Below are 13,821 nucleotides of genomic sequence, written 5' to 3' on the forward strand. Positions count from 1 at the left end.
GCTCCACAATGTGTCCTGTTTTTCACCTCCTGCCTGCTCCAGACCACTGGGGCCTCATGTCTGGCCTGTACCTGATAGGGAGCATACTTTGAGCCCTGGAGGAAATGTTCTCATTATACTATTAGACATCTTTTGGGCAGCAGAAACTCAGGATTAGAGATTGCACTTTTTAATCACTATGTGATACATTTATTTAATACTTGAAAAGTGGCCTCAAAAATCATGTATATCTTTGTCATGCGTTCTATATAGCCTCAATGGGAGTGAGACCATCTGAGTCTATTTGGGTCTGTTCTCATGAACATGCATCTTCAAGAGCATATCTGCTTCATCTACTGCTGCTTTTATCTGTCTACAGTCTCTTCCTCCTTTATGAGATTGTCACTGGGGAGGCATGACAGTCCCTAATGTGGTCAACTGGGTTAACTGGCAAGAGTGGAGACCCCAGTGATGCCTGCTAGGATCACTGGGAAGTATGGGGGTCCTAAGTTCTACTTCATTTGCAGGGAACTGAAGCCTGAGAAGTGGGTCTCATCTTGACCTATGCAATTGGGCTTGGGCGTGCAAGGAATCGCCTCCCAACAAGCCACTGCCAGGTCAGTAGGTGCGCTCTGTGTGAGAAACAGGAACTGGAGAGCAGAGACAACTGGTCGCATCAGCTCCACATTTAGGGAAAAGATTTGTTTTAGGTTCCATTCCTCCTCAAACCTGATGTTCGCCTTTCTGAATAAATGAGAGGACCGTGTGGGTGTGGGGGTTCCCAGTCTCTGGTGGGCTGTGTGCATGTCTCCATCCATGCACCTCTGTTCCCTCCACAGACTTCACTGCAGGGTTATGCTGTTCATCCAACCATCCATCCACCTGCCTGCTGCAACGAGGGCAAGGCTTCCCAGTGCCAGCCCCTTGCTCCTGCTGCTGCAGGGGAAATGAGCCTCAAGGCCCTTGCTTGACAAACCCCCCCCCCCGCCCCGCCAACCACACACACTTCCAGACACTGTGGTGCCCACAACAGAACCCTGGGGGCTTTTGAGGGACACCACACCTACCTTGGAAGAACTGGGCCTCTCATCTCACCTGGGCGAACCTGGATGCCTTCTTTTGCCTTCCTGCCTTTGTCAGTCTGTATTTTACTACAGCCAATTGCTGTTCCTCATGGTGCCTGTAGAACCCTCCTTCCCGCATACCACAAGCCCCTGGTCCTCAGGCATCTCCAGGGTCCCGGGAGTCTTCCTGGGCTCTGGTGTGGACTGGAGTTGCAGCTTTGGTCTCACTCCACATTTCCTGCAGGGAAGCAGAGGAAAGGGGAAGAATTCCTTAGAAAATGAGAGTGAATTTCTCTTTGGAAGAACAGCTTTCCCCCCCCATAGTCTCTGATCATCCTTAAGTATTTAAAACAAACAAATACACCCACACAGGCATTTCCCATCGTGAAGCTTAACTTCCTGCAAATATCTCTCATGTTGCATACACATGAAATTCATGCACCTCAGCTGCACAGCCTTATCATAGTCAATGTCTGAATGTCTCAGTAGAGACCTTGAGGTACATTTCAGTGTGTTTTGATTGTCAGCCTTTGTGGACCCCTGTGCGCTCCTGCTTCCCTAATTTCCGCATGAGGAAAACGGATGGGGGAATACGGGCTGGCAGGGGAGTGCTGCGAGTGTGCATCTGGTGGGCAAGAAAAAATGATCATCCTGCTGACAATCTTCCTTTGGACTTCATAGTTAATCTAGAAATCTACTTGAAGAACAGTGGAAACAGTACAGATTATTGATTCTATGAACCCTTTGGTACACATAAATGCTTAGGCATCCAAATTTTATAGTTATTATGCAATTATACATACGGATTATAGGAAGACAATTTTTTATATGATAAAAAAGATAATCTTAGTTATACCAACAGAGTTCTTGGATAAATTGTTCTTGTTGACTGGGCGCAGTGGCTCACGCCTGTAATCCTAGCACTCTGGGAGGTTGAGGTGGGTGGATCACCTGAGGTCAGGAGTTTGAGACCAGCCTGGCCAACATAGTGAAACCCTGTCTCTACTAAAAATACAAAAATTAGCCAGGCGTGGTGGTAGGCGCCTGTAATCCCAGCTACTCTGGAGGCTGAGGCAGGAGAATTGCTTGAGCCTGGGAGGCGGACGGTGCAGTGAGCCAAGATTGTGCCACCTCACTCCAGTCTGGGGGACAGAGTAAATTTATTTCCAATTTGTACATATTTTCTATCACAGAAGAATTTGCTGCATAGTTAACTCAGTAATCACCAAAATCAAACAAATACATCCTTAATTAGTTGAACAAAGATCTTTTATTGGAGCTATAACTCAAACTCAAGGCTACTGTATTGCCAAATAGCAAGTGGCTTAGGTGGAACTAAGAAACAGGAGCATAGCAAGGAAACTGGTGGTTACAGTGGGAAGTTAGTTATTCACTTTATATTTACTTATGCAGCACTTATGAAGGATCAAGTACAGTGCTAAGTACCTTTAAAATGGAAATCTTCGAATACTTAAATAATAAAAGCTGAAGCTTGGCATAAATAATGTATAACTGTAGGGTCTGAAGCACAAAGGGGCATCACTAGCATGTCTGGAAAATAGAATTACTGTTAGGCATGAGTCAAACTGTAGCTCTGCATTTTGATGAATCATTCTTACTGGCAAGTTCCTACTGCATTACTTTTCACCAAAACACATTGTGCACTTACCATTTCTGAAGAGGCCATGCATGTCAACTCTTTGCAGTTTCAATCAAATTTCTCCTTCTGCCTCTTCCCCATAGTTCTACAGAACCTCTCAGCTATGTGTCTTAGTCCATACAGACTGCTATAACAAAGCACCATAAATGGTGTTATAGGACCAACGGATGCATATGCCCGCTGTGCAATAACAGAGCAGTTACACCGAGACAGCAAGATTTGTAGCAGAGAAAGAGTTTAATGATCACAGGGATGGAGCAAGGGATGAGTGGAGACCCCCAAACCCATCTTCCGGAGGAGTTCTGAGCTGGGGTTTTTAAGGAGATTGTGGAGGGTGAGGGATAGAAGATTGAGGTTGTTGATTGGTCAGGATAAGGAGGATGAAACCATCAGGGTGTACAAGCTGTGTTCTTCGGTGAGTCAGCTCCTGTGGGGTCCTTCAGACCAGCTGGCATCAGTGGTTCCATTCGTATGCAGGACCCAACAGAGTCCCTCACCTGGAAAACATAACATTTTATAATGTTCAAGTTGCTGCCTATAGAGCAGTGATGGGGACTGTAATCTTTTGACGAGGTCTCTGTGACTCGGAGGCAATTGGCACGAACAACTATGAGGAAAGGGGTCAGAGAGCAGCTGCCCTCATGGTTTACGCTGAACATGCTGCAAGCTTAGCTTATTTTCATTTCTCCCTCTCCCCTCCTCCCTAATTAATTTTATAACGTTTGTAGGGATGGATTCAACAGGGTGACTTATAAACAACAGAAATGTATTTCTCACATGTGGAGACCGAGAGGTCCAGGATGGAGACACCAGCAGATTTGGTGTCTGGTGGGGGCCTGCTTTCTGGTTCATACATGACTGACTTTTCTCTGTGTCCTTGTGTTGAGGAAGAAACAACTGAGCTCCCTTGGGCTTCTTTCAGAAGGGCACTAATCGCGTTCGTGTGGACTCCACCCTCATGCCCTAATCACTTCCCAAAGGCCGCAACTTCTAATACCATCACCTTGGGGGTTAGGATTTCAATACAACAATTTAGGAGGAACACATACATTCAGCACCTTGATTCAAAGTTTAGTTCCCTAAAAACGTCCTTGTGGAGAATTTCAGAGAACCCTAGAGTAAATTTCCACAAGTGCATCATTCCATTTCCCTTTGTAACTTCTGTTAAATCACTTAGTGGCATGGGCTTGGTGGCAGAGTCATCTACTGTTATGTCTAACTCTTTTATGATATGGCAGATCTCTGGAGAGCAGGAGCTATTTTGGATAAAACGTCTGTTCAGGTTCAAGCAGCATAAAAGAACCTTGAGTTTCTGTGAACCTAGGCATTTTCTTTTCCAGGCAAGGCCCTATTAGGGTTGGAGACCTTTGAGAGAGACCCACAACAGAGACCCCTGCAGCAATCCCTCCAAAGACCTACACAGAGACCCCAAAGAGATACCCAGAGACCCACACAGGGAGCCCCAGAGACCCACAGAGACCTCCACAGAGATCCCCATGGAGACCCACACAAAAACCTCCACAGAGACCCCACAGAAATTCACACAGAGACCTTCGGGAGAGACCCACACAGAGATGCCCAGAAACTCACACAGAGATCCACTAGTGACCCCCACACAGATCTCCACAGAGATCCACATGGAGACCCCCCAGAGACCCATACAGAGATTCCCCCACAGAAATCCACACAGTGACTCCCAGAGACCTGTAGAGACTTTTGAGAGAGGTGCTACAGAGACTTGAGAGAGACCCTTAGGGACTTATAGAGACCCCCACAGAGATCTCCCAGAGACCCATGCAGCCACCTCCACAGAGAATCCCAAAGAGACCCTGAGAAACCTACACAGAGACCTGTGAGAGAGGCCTCCACAGAGACTCACATTGAGAGACCTCTGACTGAGACTCAAACCAAGAGGGAACTCGGAGACTTAGCACTGAGAGCTCCCCAAGGACTTCCTTCCAGGAGACCTGGAGATGAGCACAAGGTCTTTCATGCAGAGACCTCCCATGGAGAGTGCGTCTCTCTGCACCACTCAGGCATCTCCCAGAGCTCTCTTAGGAAGACATCATGCAGCCTCCTGGACCCTCCAGAAACCTCACAGACTCCCTCAGAGACCTCACAGGGAGTCCTCACACGAGAGACCTCCCTCACAGAACTTGCACAGAGACCTCCCCAGACACCTTGCACAGAGACACCAGGCAGTGACCTCCCACAGGGACCACACATGGTCACCAGGTGCTCACACAGTGACCTCCCACACCACCACCTGAGCACAGACCCATAGACCTCCTCACAGAAGCCTGGCCCAGAGCTCTACAGACTTCCAGAGAGTTCCCCACAGAACTCACCTCAGAACACACAGAGACCTCATATGGGATCTCTCCCAGAGACCTGTCACTGAAGCCTCCCCGATTAACACCTGGGGCCTGGATCTCTTCTAACCAGCCACACCCACCGACCTTGGCTTCTGATCCCTACAAGTCCAGCAGTAGAGGGGTGGGGGGATGGAGTAGAAGGGCAAGAAAAACACCTGTGTTGGGCACTGGGCTGCCAGGAGCCCCTGATGGTAGGGGCTCAGCCAGGACTTCGTAAGAGCATTCTGTGCCACTGCCAGGGGACTTGCACCTGCCCTTCCTTGTCAGGGAAAGCACTTCCTCTGGCTGGTCCCCATAGTTACCCTATCAACCCCCTCATCATCAGGCAGTACCCTATCTGTAGCCATCCTCCTCCCCTTAGATCCTGGCTTTGAAGCTGGGCCCGCTTTTGCTCTAACCTGGTGGTGGGGGAGCAGTTACTCCTAATGCAGTCTCTCCCCTGCTGCTGCTGCTGCTGCTGGCACTTCATCCTGCCCTATCCTCCGGGATGGCTGGAGGATGTTTCCCCAAAAGCCAGGGGAACAAGGGCAGGTTCTCAGAGTTGGTCCCTGGATGCCCCTTGTGGAGACAGGCACAGAGATATACAGAACACCAAGAACACTAAAAACCCAGGCTCCCCTCCCTCATCGTTCCCTGTGTTGCTGCAAATGCTCCATGCACTCGCCTCCCTTCCAGGTCCTGCCTGGGTGGTCCAGGGCCTCCTGTTGTGTTAAGCCTTCCAGCTGCTATAAAGCAATCTAAATTCATAAAAGTTTTCTTTCCGTTTTCAATTAACTTTGTTGCCTACTTATACCAGTTTATTTAAAAGAGCATTTGTGGTCTCAGGAAAACAGAACTCAGATATAAGTTTTTCAAATTTTATATAAATTTGGAAATGTAAAGACTTAGGCTTAGCTATTGTTGCTTTTTATGTAATATTGGCACTTACTTATATAGATATTTGCCAATTTCTCTCCCTTTCCTCCTCACAAAAATTAGAAGATATGTTTAGAATTAGCTGTGAACACAGTTCAATGTGCTGTGGTAAAGAGTCCCTGCATGCCCCTCTCTGCCTGGGCTGCCCCTGCCTCCTCTCTAGGACCATCTATACCTCCCTATTCTGCAGACAGCTAAAGCCCTCTGGGCCAACTCCAGCACTGCAGACAGCGTCCATTCTTAGAGGTTATAGACTGTGCCATTCTGGTGGTTAGAAGTTTTGAACAACATTCATGCTGATCTGTACAACATTCATGCTGATCTGTCTTTGTTTAAAATTTTGATATTTTGAAGTTCATCATGGAGTTTTTGCCTAAATTTGTATTCTTGGAAATATTGCATTAAAAAATTATTTATCTTGACTAGCAATTTTTTTACTCCCCTTAAATTATGCACACGACTCTCATTTGATTCACTGTAGTCTTTGCCCATCTGCATGTGCCTTAGTGTTCAATTTTCACATGGATAGAGCTATTCACTGTTTCATGGAAAGCATTAACATAGTGAGAATGGTGTCAGGTGCTGCTGGACACACAGACTGTGATATTGTAAAATATGTATTTGGTCTTTGACCCTGTTTCCTGGCATACAACTCTTAAAATCCTTAGCATCTCCACAGTGATGTCTTTTTGTATGTTAATGAGTTGACTGGTGGCTGAAGGCCCCTAGGTAACTTCAGGATGAGACAGGTCCTGGAAAGACCAGGGCTGGATTAGAGGGTTAAGACTTTCAGCCTCAACCTCCTGTGAGGGGAGAGGAGCTGAAGGTGAGGTGATCATCAATGTCCAGTGGTTTAGTCATTCATGCCCACATCATGAAGCCTCTGTAAAAGCCCAAAAGGTCAGGGTTGGGAGAGCTTCCAAACAGCTAAACCCTTGGAGGTTCCTAAAGGATGGTGCACCCAGTGAGGGCATGGAAGTTCCACGCCCCTTCCCATACTTCACCCTACATGTCTCTTCTCTGTATCCTTTGTAATATTATTTATAATGTTGCAGAAAATCAGGAGGGCAAGAGAGACCTCCAGGTAAAGCAGGAGAATCTTTATTGAGTGCACTCAGACCCAGCAGACTCAACGTCCAAAGACTGGGCCCTGAACAATGACAGGGTTTTGCTTATATACCTACTCATAAGTGGCACGAACACGAATGTACAGAAGAAAGGCAAAGGCAGTTAATCAAACTAAGACAGGTTCATAACTGAGGTCTACGTATACTCCTTGCTATGCAGTCCAGATGGTTGTTATCTAGACTGGTTCAAAGGAGTTTCTCAAAGACTTATCTTGCGACCCCCACCATGGCATCCAGCTGGCTGCAAGCTAGACCTGCTCAGGCATGTCTGGCGACCTTTGCTATACTGCTTAGCTGAAAAAGCAGGAACCTACAATCGTTAAATATAGGAAAAACAGGAACTCATAAAACTTACAGAGCAAGGAGCAAGGTATAGTTACATAGCAGAGGGGATGGGATTTAAGGGGAGGTTTACTTACACTCAAAGGAGAGATAGGAGAATGTAATCTCCTCATCTCCTTATGTTGAGGGAGTGCTGGGAGAGTCTTCAGAGCACATTCCTTTGAGCTCTGGCCCTTAGATAATGTAATCAAAACTTTGCCTGTTATTGCCTTTGAGATGAGCCAGTCTAACACAGGCAGCTTGTTTTTGCCCTTTTAATTTTTATTTCTCTTTTCTTTCTTTAATATCCCACCTCAGTAATAAACCAGTAAACATAAGAGTGCTTTAGAATTTATTGGGGACAGGCTTGTAGTTGCCCTAAAAGGAAGTGGCTCCTACAGAGGCTTGAAAAGGCTGGGCTCAGGGCCAGGGCTTGGCCTCCTTTGCTGTTGAGCTGATCTGGGTGGAGTTTTCCCTGGGGTTGGGTTGGTGGAGTGTGGGTGGAGCCCTCATTTTGGGGCACCTGGGGACACCTTTGCTAGTCTGCCACATTCCCCCATAGGAGCCCGTACATGCCTGGACTCAGGGTGGCACGGGACATGGGGACAGGTTTCGGCAACCACTCTTGCCCACCGATCAGTCTTGCCCACTGATGCCCACAGGCATTGGAAGCAGGCAGCACCATGTCCGTTCCCAGCTGCCAGGAGTGAATTTTCACCAAGGTCTATGTAGATGGAAGCATTCTGCTCCCTACCAAATTCATTCATCCATCCTTCACTCATTCATTCATTGATGACCAACAGACCTTCACAGAGTGCCTGCCATGCTCTGGGCCCTATTCTAGGCACACTGCTGAAGCTGCTATTCTAGAACATTCTGATTCTCAGCTCCTTCTGTCTCACCTCCCCCCACCTCACCCCTGCCACCCATCACCCTCACTCCTTCCACCAGCTCACAGCACCCTCTTCAGCAGAGGCAGCCCCAGGAACATTTCTGAGAGACGGTGGAGAAAGCTACAGGGAGGTTCCGTCTCCTTCTCCTTCTGATCCCTTTCTCTCTCTCACCTCTGTTTCTCCCACTCCCTCTCTGTTTCTCTTCTTTCTGCCTCTCTCCCTAACTGTGTCCACCCCCTCCTCCTCTCCCCATCCCTCTCCTTTCTTCCCTCTCTCCTCCTCCTTCCCCTTCTGATCCCTTCCTCTGGTTCTCCCTCTTTCCAGATCTCTGTCTCCCTCCTCTCTGTCTTTCTCCCTTCTCTGCTTCTTCTCCGGTCTTACAAAGACACACACATACACACAGACACACACTCAGAGAGACATACACACAGAGACACACACACACCCCATAGCTGTCATCGCCTGAGGTAACTGCAGCAGACATGGACGCGATCTGAGGCTCTGCGTGTGAGGGGAATGGAGAGGCCCCTAAGATGCTTCTGAGAGTGTGACCCTCGTGCCCATCCCTTCTCATCTCCATTTGCAGCACCACCCTTTCGGCACCCCCAGCAGCCTGGACCCTGGGGCTGGGAGGAAGGTGGGGCTGTGCTGGTGCATGGGCTGAGCCCTGCTCAGGAGGCAGCATCAGGACGAAGCTGTGTCAGGAGAGTGGTCTATGTGAGCTGGGGCTGTGCCCAGCACAGCCATCACCAGGGACTCTAGAGATGTTTGTGGGTGGATGGGATGACGTGGCCAGCTGCATCTTGGCAGGTGAGCCTCACCATCCCTCCCATGATGGCCCAGCTCAGCCACTGACCACTGGAGCCTGGGAGGAAGGAGGCTCCACTTTGCTCCGACAGACATCATTGCAGGCCTGAGGTTGTTCTGGTGAGGACAGGACCCACATGCAGAAGGCACAGGACTCTTCTCTTCACCTCCTGTGGTGAGCCAAGCCTCAGGCCAGTGCCCAGCCAGGGGCTGCCTGTGTGCCAGGCTGGTCAAGGCAGCGCCTGGAGGGATAGAGCCTGGCTGGCCCCATGGGGGCAGACAGGCAGGAGCCTCCATCTGGGAACGAAGGCCCTGTGGGATCTGAGCCGCTGAGCCAGGCGGGCTCTGTTTCTGTTCCCATGGCCACCCCTGCCCCCAGGCCTAAGTATCAGATGCCAGGATGGAAGGCAGCCAGTAAGCACTCCCGGCTCAGCCTCCCTGACGGATTTGTCCAGGCTCACATGAGACCATAAAAGGCAGTCCCAGCAAGCCTAGCTGGTACATCCTTCTCTACCTTCTTGGGGGATGCAGGCCCCTGCATTTCATTATCTCGGCATCAAAAAATAAGCGAGAACAGCTCTGCCTACTTCTTTTGTGGGGGAGAAAAGTGCTCAGAAAACTGATCCAACAGCATGGCTTTGCATTTGAGCGGCTCTGCCAACTTCCAATGATTATTTGAGGAAGCCAGTGGTGGGGAAGTTGGTGCCCTATGTTGAAGTGGGATGAGGCTGGGGCCTGGGATGGACTTGAGGGATGGCAGGTGGCAGAGCCAGTGAGGGGGGTCGGAAGGGTCCCTCTGGTAGGCCCAGTGTGACCTGTGGAAAGGAAAGAGGCAAAGCAAAGCAGCCTTCGCCAATCTGACTGCCAAACCCAAGTGTTCTATGTTGTGCCCTGCAGGGCTGGCACCATTATCCAATAAAGCCTCCATTTAAGATAAAGCAGTTGACCTGTTTTGAGAAATTTGATACATAGCAAAGCTTTCTGAGACATCATCTGAGATTTAAGATTGGAAATCTCTGCATCAGCCTGTCATTTTGTAACAACGGTCGTCAGGAAATTTCCTGTAGACCCTCCTTCTGTGATATGTTGAGGTTTCAAATGGAATTGGGTGGCAGGTTGTGGTTGTAAAGATATGTAGCCAGATTGGCTGAGGTAGGAGCCACTCTCCCAAGCTCCTACATCCCCCAGTGAGGGCTAAGGGGAGCTTCCGTTTCTCATAACAAAAGAAAAACTTCAGCCAAGTTAAATTTATAGGAGTTTAATTGAGCAATGAATGATTTGCCTTATTTGAACATGGTTCGAATAGTTGGCTGCATTTGCTTGACCAAAACTTGGTGATTGGCGCAAGTGTAGGCTATGATCTGTTTACATCTCCGCTTGTTGTAGTTCACAATGTACAGAGAAACCCTTAGGCCGAACTTAAATATGTAAGGAGGCAGCTTCAGGCTAAACCTGATTTAACACCCATAACAAGCAAACTGAAGGGACTCCGAGGCCCCAGAAGGCAGAACTGGCTGGAAATCCAGCTACCTTCAGCAAAGTGTTAAACAAATGAATGGATGACCGATGCTGATTGGTTACCAAAGACAATCACGATATTTGGGGGACATCTTTGGTGAGGGTTTCTTGGGAGAGAACAGCCTGATGTCAGGCCCCTGGAGGAAGATAGCATCCTGCATGCCCCGAGGAACCAAGCAAAGGTCGGTATCTCAGATTCCATCCCAGCCCCACTCAGCCGAGGGCCTGCGGCTGCTCTGCTCTCCCTGGGAACCTGGACTATGGTTAGGGGCATGGGTGACAGGGAAGAGCCTGACCATACCCTGCTCTGGGGTCACGCTGACCCTCCCCACACCCTCCTCAATACTGAGACAAGGACACATCCCCAGCCTCTGCGCAGACCTGGCGGCCTCACCCTGCCCGCCCCGTCTAGAACAGTGGACCCCTGGGCCTCCCAGTTCTCCCTCGGCCGCCGCCCTAGCCCTGGGTTTCTCTCCCCAGCTCCAGGTGCCTGCGAGGGCTGCAGGCTCAGGGTCCGCTTCTCCCACTGGAGCGGCAGCCAAGAAGAGGCTCTGTCCCCCAGCTTAGTTTTGTGCATCTCAGAGCTGGGAAGAGGCTTGCAGAACCAGTGGTTGTCCAGGAGCAGGAATGTGCTTCCTAGGCCAGGCACGGTGACTCACGCCTGTAATCCCAGCACTTTGGGAGGCCGAGGTGGGTGGATCACTTGAGCCCAAGAGTTGGAGACCAGAATGGGCAACATGGCAAAACTCCGTCTCTACTAAAAATACAAAAATTAGCCGGGTGTGTTACACACCTGTAATCCCAGCTACTTGGGAGGCTGAGGCAGGAGAATCACTTAAGCCCAGGAAGTAGAGGTTGTAGTGAGCGGAGATCGTGCCATTGCCCTGCAGCCTGGGTGACACGGCCAGACGCCTCAAAAAAAGAGAATGTGCTGCCTCCGTGGGAAGGGCTGGGCTCTCTTTAACCTCTCCCAAAAAGTTGTGTGTGTGTGTGGAGTGTGGTGTATGTGGTATGTGATGCGTGGTGTGTGGTGTGGGTGGTGTGTGTGTGGTATGAATGTGTATATGTGGTGTGTGTGTGATGTGTGAGGTGAATGTGTGTTGCATGAGTGACGTGTGTGTGGTGTGTGGTATGGGTGTGGTGTGTATGGGGTATGTAGAGTATGTGTGGTAGAGTGTGGTGTGTGTGTGGTGGGTGGTGTGTGTGGTATGTGATTGTGGTGTATGTATGTGGTGTGTGTGGTGTGTGTGTGGTGTGTGTGTTGTGTGCTTGTGGTATGTGTGGTGTGCGTGTGGTATGTGTGGTGTGCGTGTGGTGTGCCAGTGTGTGTGGGGTGTGTGTTGTGTTGTGCCAGTGTGTGTGGGGTGTGTGTTGTGTGTGTGGGGTGTGGTTTGTGTGTTGCATGTCATGTCGTGTGCTTGTGTGTGTTGTGTGTGTGTGTTGTGTGTGTGGTGCAGTTTGCGTGGTTTGGTGTGGTTGGTATGGTTTGGTGTGGTTGGTGTGGTTTGGTGTGGTGTGGTTTATATTGTGTGTGATGTGTGTGTGTCATGTGCCTGTGTGGTGTGTGTTTGTGGTGTATGTTGTGGTTGTGTATGTGTGGTGTGTGTATGTGTGGTGTGTGTGGTTGTGTGTACCGTTTTGTGTGTACAGTGTGTGCTGCATGTGTGGTGTGTATGCTGTGCGTGTGTTGTGTGTGTGGTTTGTGTGAGGTGTGCGTGGTGTGTGTGTGGTTTGTGTGTTTGTGTGTGGTGTGCCTATGTGGTGTGTGTGGTGTGTATTGTGTGTGTGGTATGTATTGTGTTTGTGGTGTGTGTTGTATGTTGTGTGTCTGTGGTGTGTGTTGTATGTTGTGTGTGTGGTGTGTGTGTGGGGTAGGATGTGTGTGTGGGATGTGTTTTGTGTGTGTGATGTGTGATGTATATGTGGTGTGTTGTGTGTGGTGTGTGTTGTGTGGTGTGTGTGTGCAGTGTGATGTGTGTGTGCAGGTTGTGTGTATGTGTATATGTGTGTGTGTGTGTGTGTGTGAGAGAGAGAAGGGAGGTTAGATTTGAGGCTCAGGGACTCAGGTCATAAGTGGTAGCATGTCGCTGGATGGACATGGCTCTGGCTATGTGGTGATGGTAGGGTTTGCGTCCTCCTGACCCACCGTCCTGTGATCCGGAAGCGCTGCATCAGGGTCCCAGCTCTCTTTGATGTGGGGCAGCCGGGCCTCAGCCCTCCATGGCTCTCCCTGGGGGGCATGCAGGCGCTGGGAGACTGAGCTGGGAAGGAGGGCACCTGGCCCTCTCCCTCTTCCCCTCCTCCCGAGGTGAACTGAGGTTAGGGCCCTGCCTGGCACCGCTCCTCTCCAGCAGCTCTGCCTGTGTGTCTTGCTGCAGAGTCTCGCCCCGTGGAGGCTCATCTGCTCCATCCAGCCTCTGAGTGAGGAAGGCACTCCCTGTCCCTCAGCCATCTTCTCTCTTCTCCTACAGATGCACTGGTCTGTAAGGCACTGTCTTCTTGACCTGCCCCAACATGGGCTAAGTTTTGAAGGGAAAGGAGGCCTGCAAATTTGCAGATGTGAGTCAAGATACACCAAAATCATCTGGTGCCTTGGGCCTTGGTTCCTAAGGAATGATATCTAGAAAAATAACACAGCACTGACTACTGTGGCTTCTGGCACTGGCAAGGCAGGAGGCAGGGGCTTTGTGAGCCTGGCGGGCCAGAACTGGGCATGTGGACTTTTTATCTTATCAGGTCACAGCCACGGAGCTGGCCTGGTCCATAAGTGGACAGCTGCCTGTACCACGCAAGGTTTCACTTCTAGAGAGGCAGGGTCCTGGCAGAGGGGCTTGGGCCTGGCCTTGGGGAGGGAGAGCCCTCACAAGCAGTGCCATCCCTCAGGTGCCCAGTGGGGTCAGAGGAGGGTCCTAGCCATGTGCTGGTGGGCTTCAGAGGCCTTGGTGGGCAGGTGGGGCAAGGATCCAATTGTAGACAAAGAGCGTTTTCAGTATCCTTCCACCCAGGGGGCATAGGGGCCTGCCAAGAATCCAGGTGTGTAATTGGGGCAGTCCTGACGGGCAGGGCCAGGTCAGCTCCTCCAGGCTCCATTTTACACGCAGGGCCCAGGGGGCATAAGGGCCGAGGGGGATAAGGGAACTTTTCTCGTTTCATTGGGAAAGC

General features: G+C 50.1%; 1 long non-coding RNA gene across 1 annotated transcript in view; it reads left to right on the forward strand.

The window, feature by feature from the left end:
* The window catches only part of LOC107976704 (uncharacterized), a 34,752-nt gene extending 28,443 nt beyond the window's left edge, over window positions 1–6,309 (forward strand). Inside the window, exon 3 of the long non-coding RNA XR_001720839.2 lies at window positions 507–6,309. This is a non-coding gene — a long non-coding RNA (uncharacterized LOC107976704). The remainder of the gene's footprint in view (window positions 1–506) is intronic.
* Window positions 6,310–13,821: the final 7,512 nt, after the last annotated feature.

The sequence above is a fragment of the Pan troglodytes genome, chromosome 11 (assembly GCF_028858775.2).
Source record: "Pan troglodytes isolate AG18354 chromosome 11, NHGRI_mPanTro3-v2.0_pri, whole genome shotgun sequence".
NCBI classification, from domain to species: domain Eukaryota; kingdom Metazoa; phylum Chordata; class Mammalia; order Primates; family Hominidae; genus Pan; species Pan troglodytes.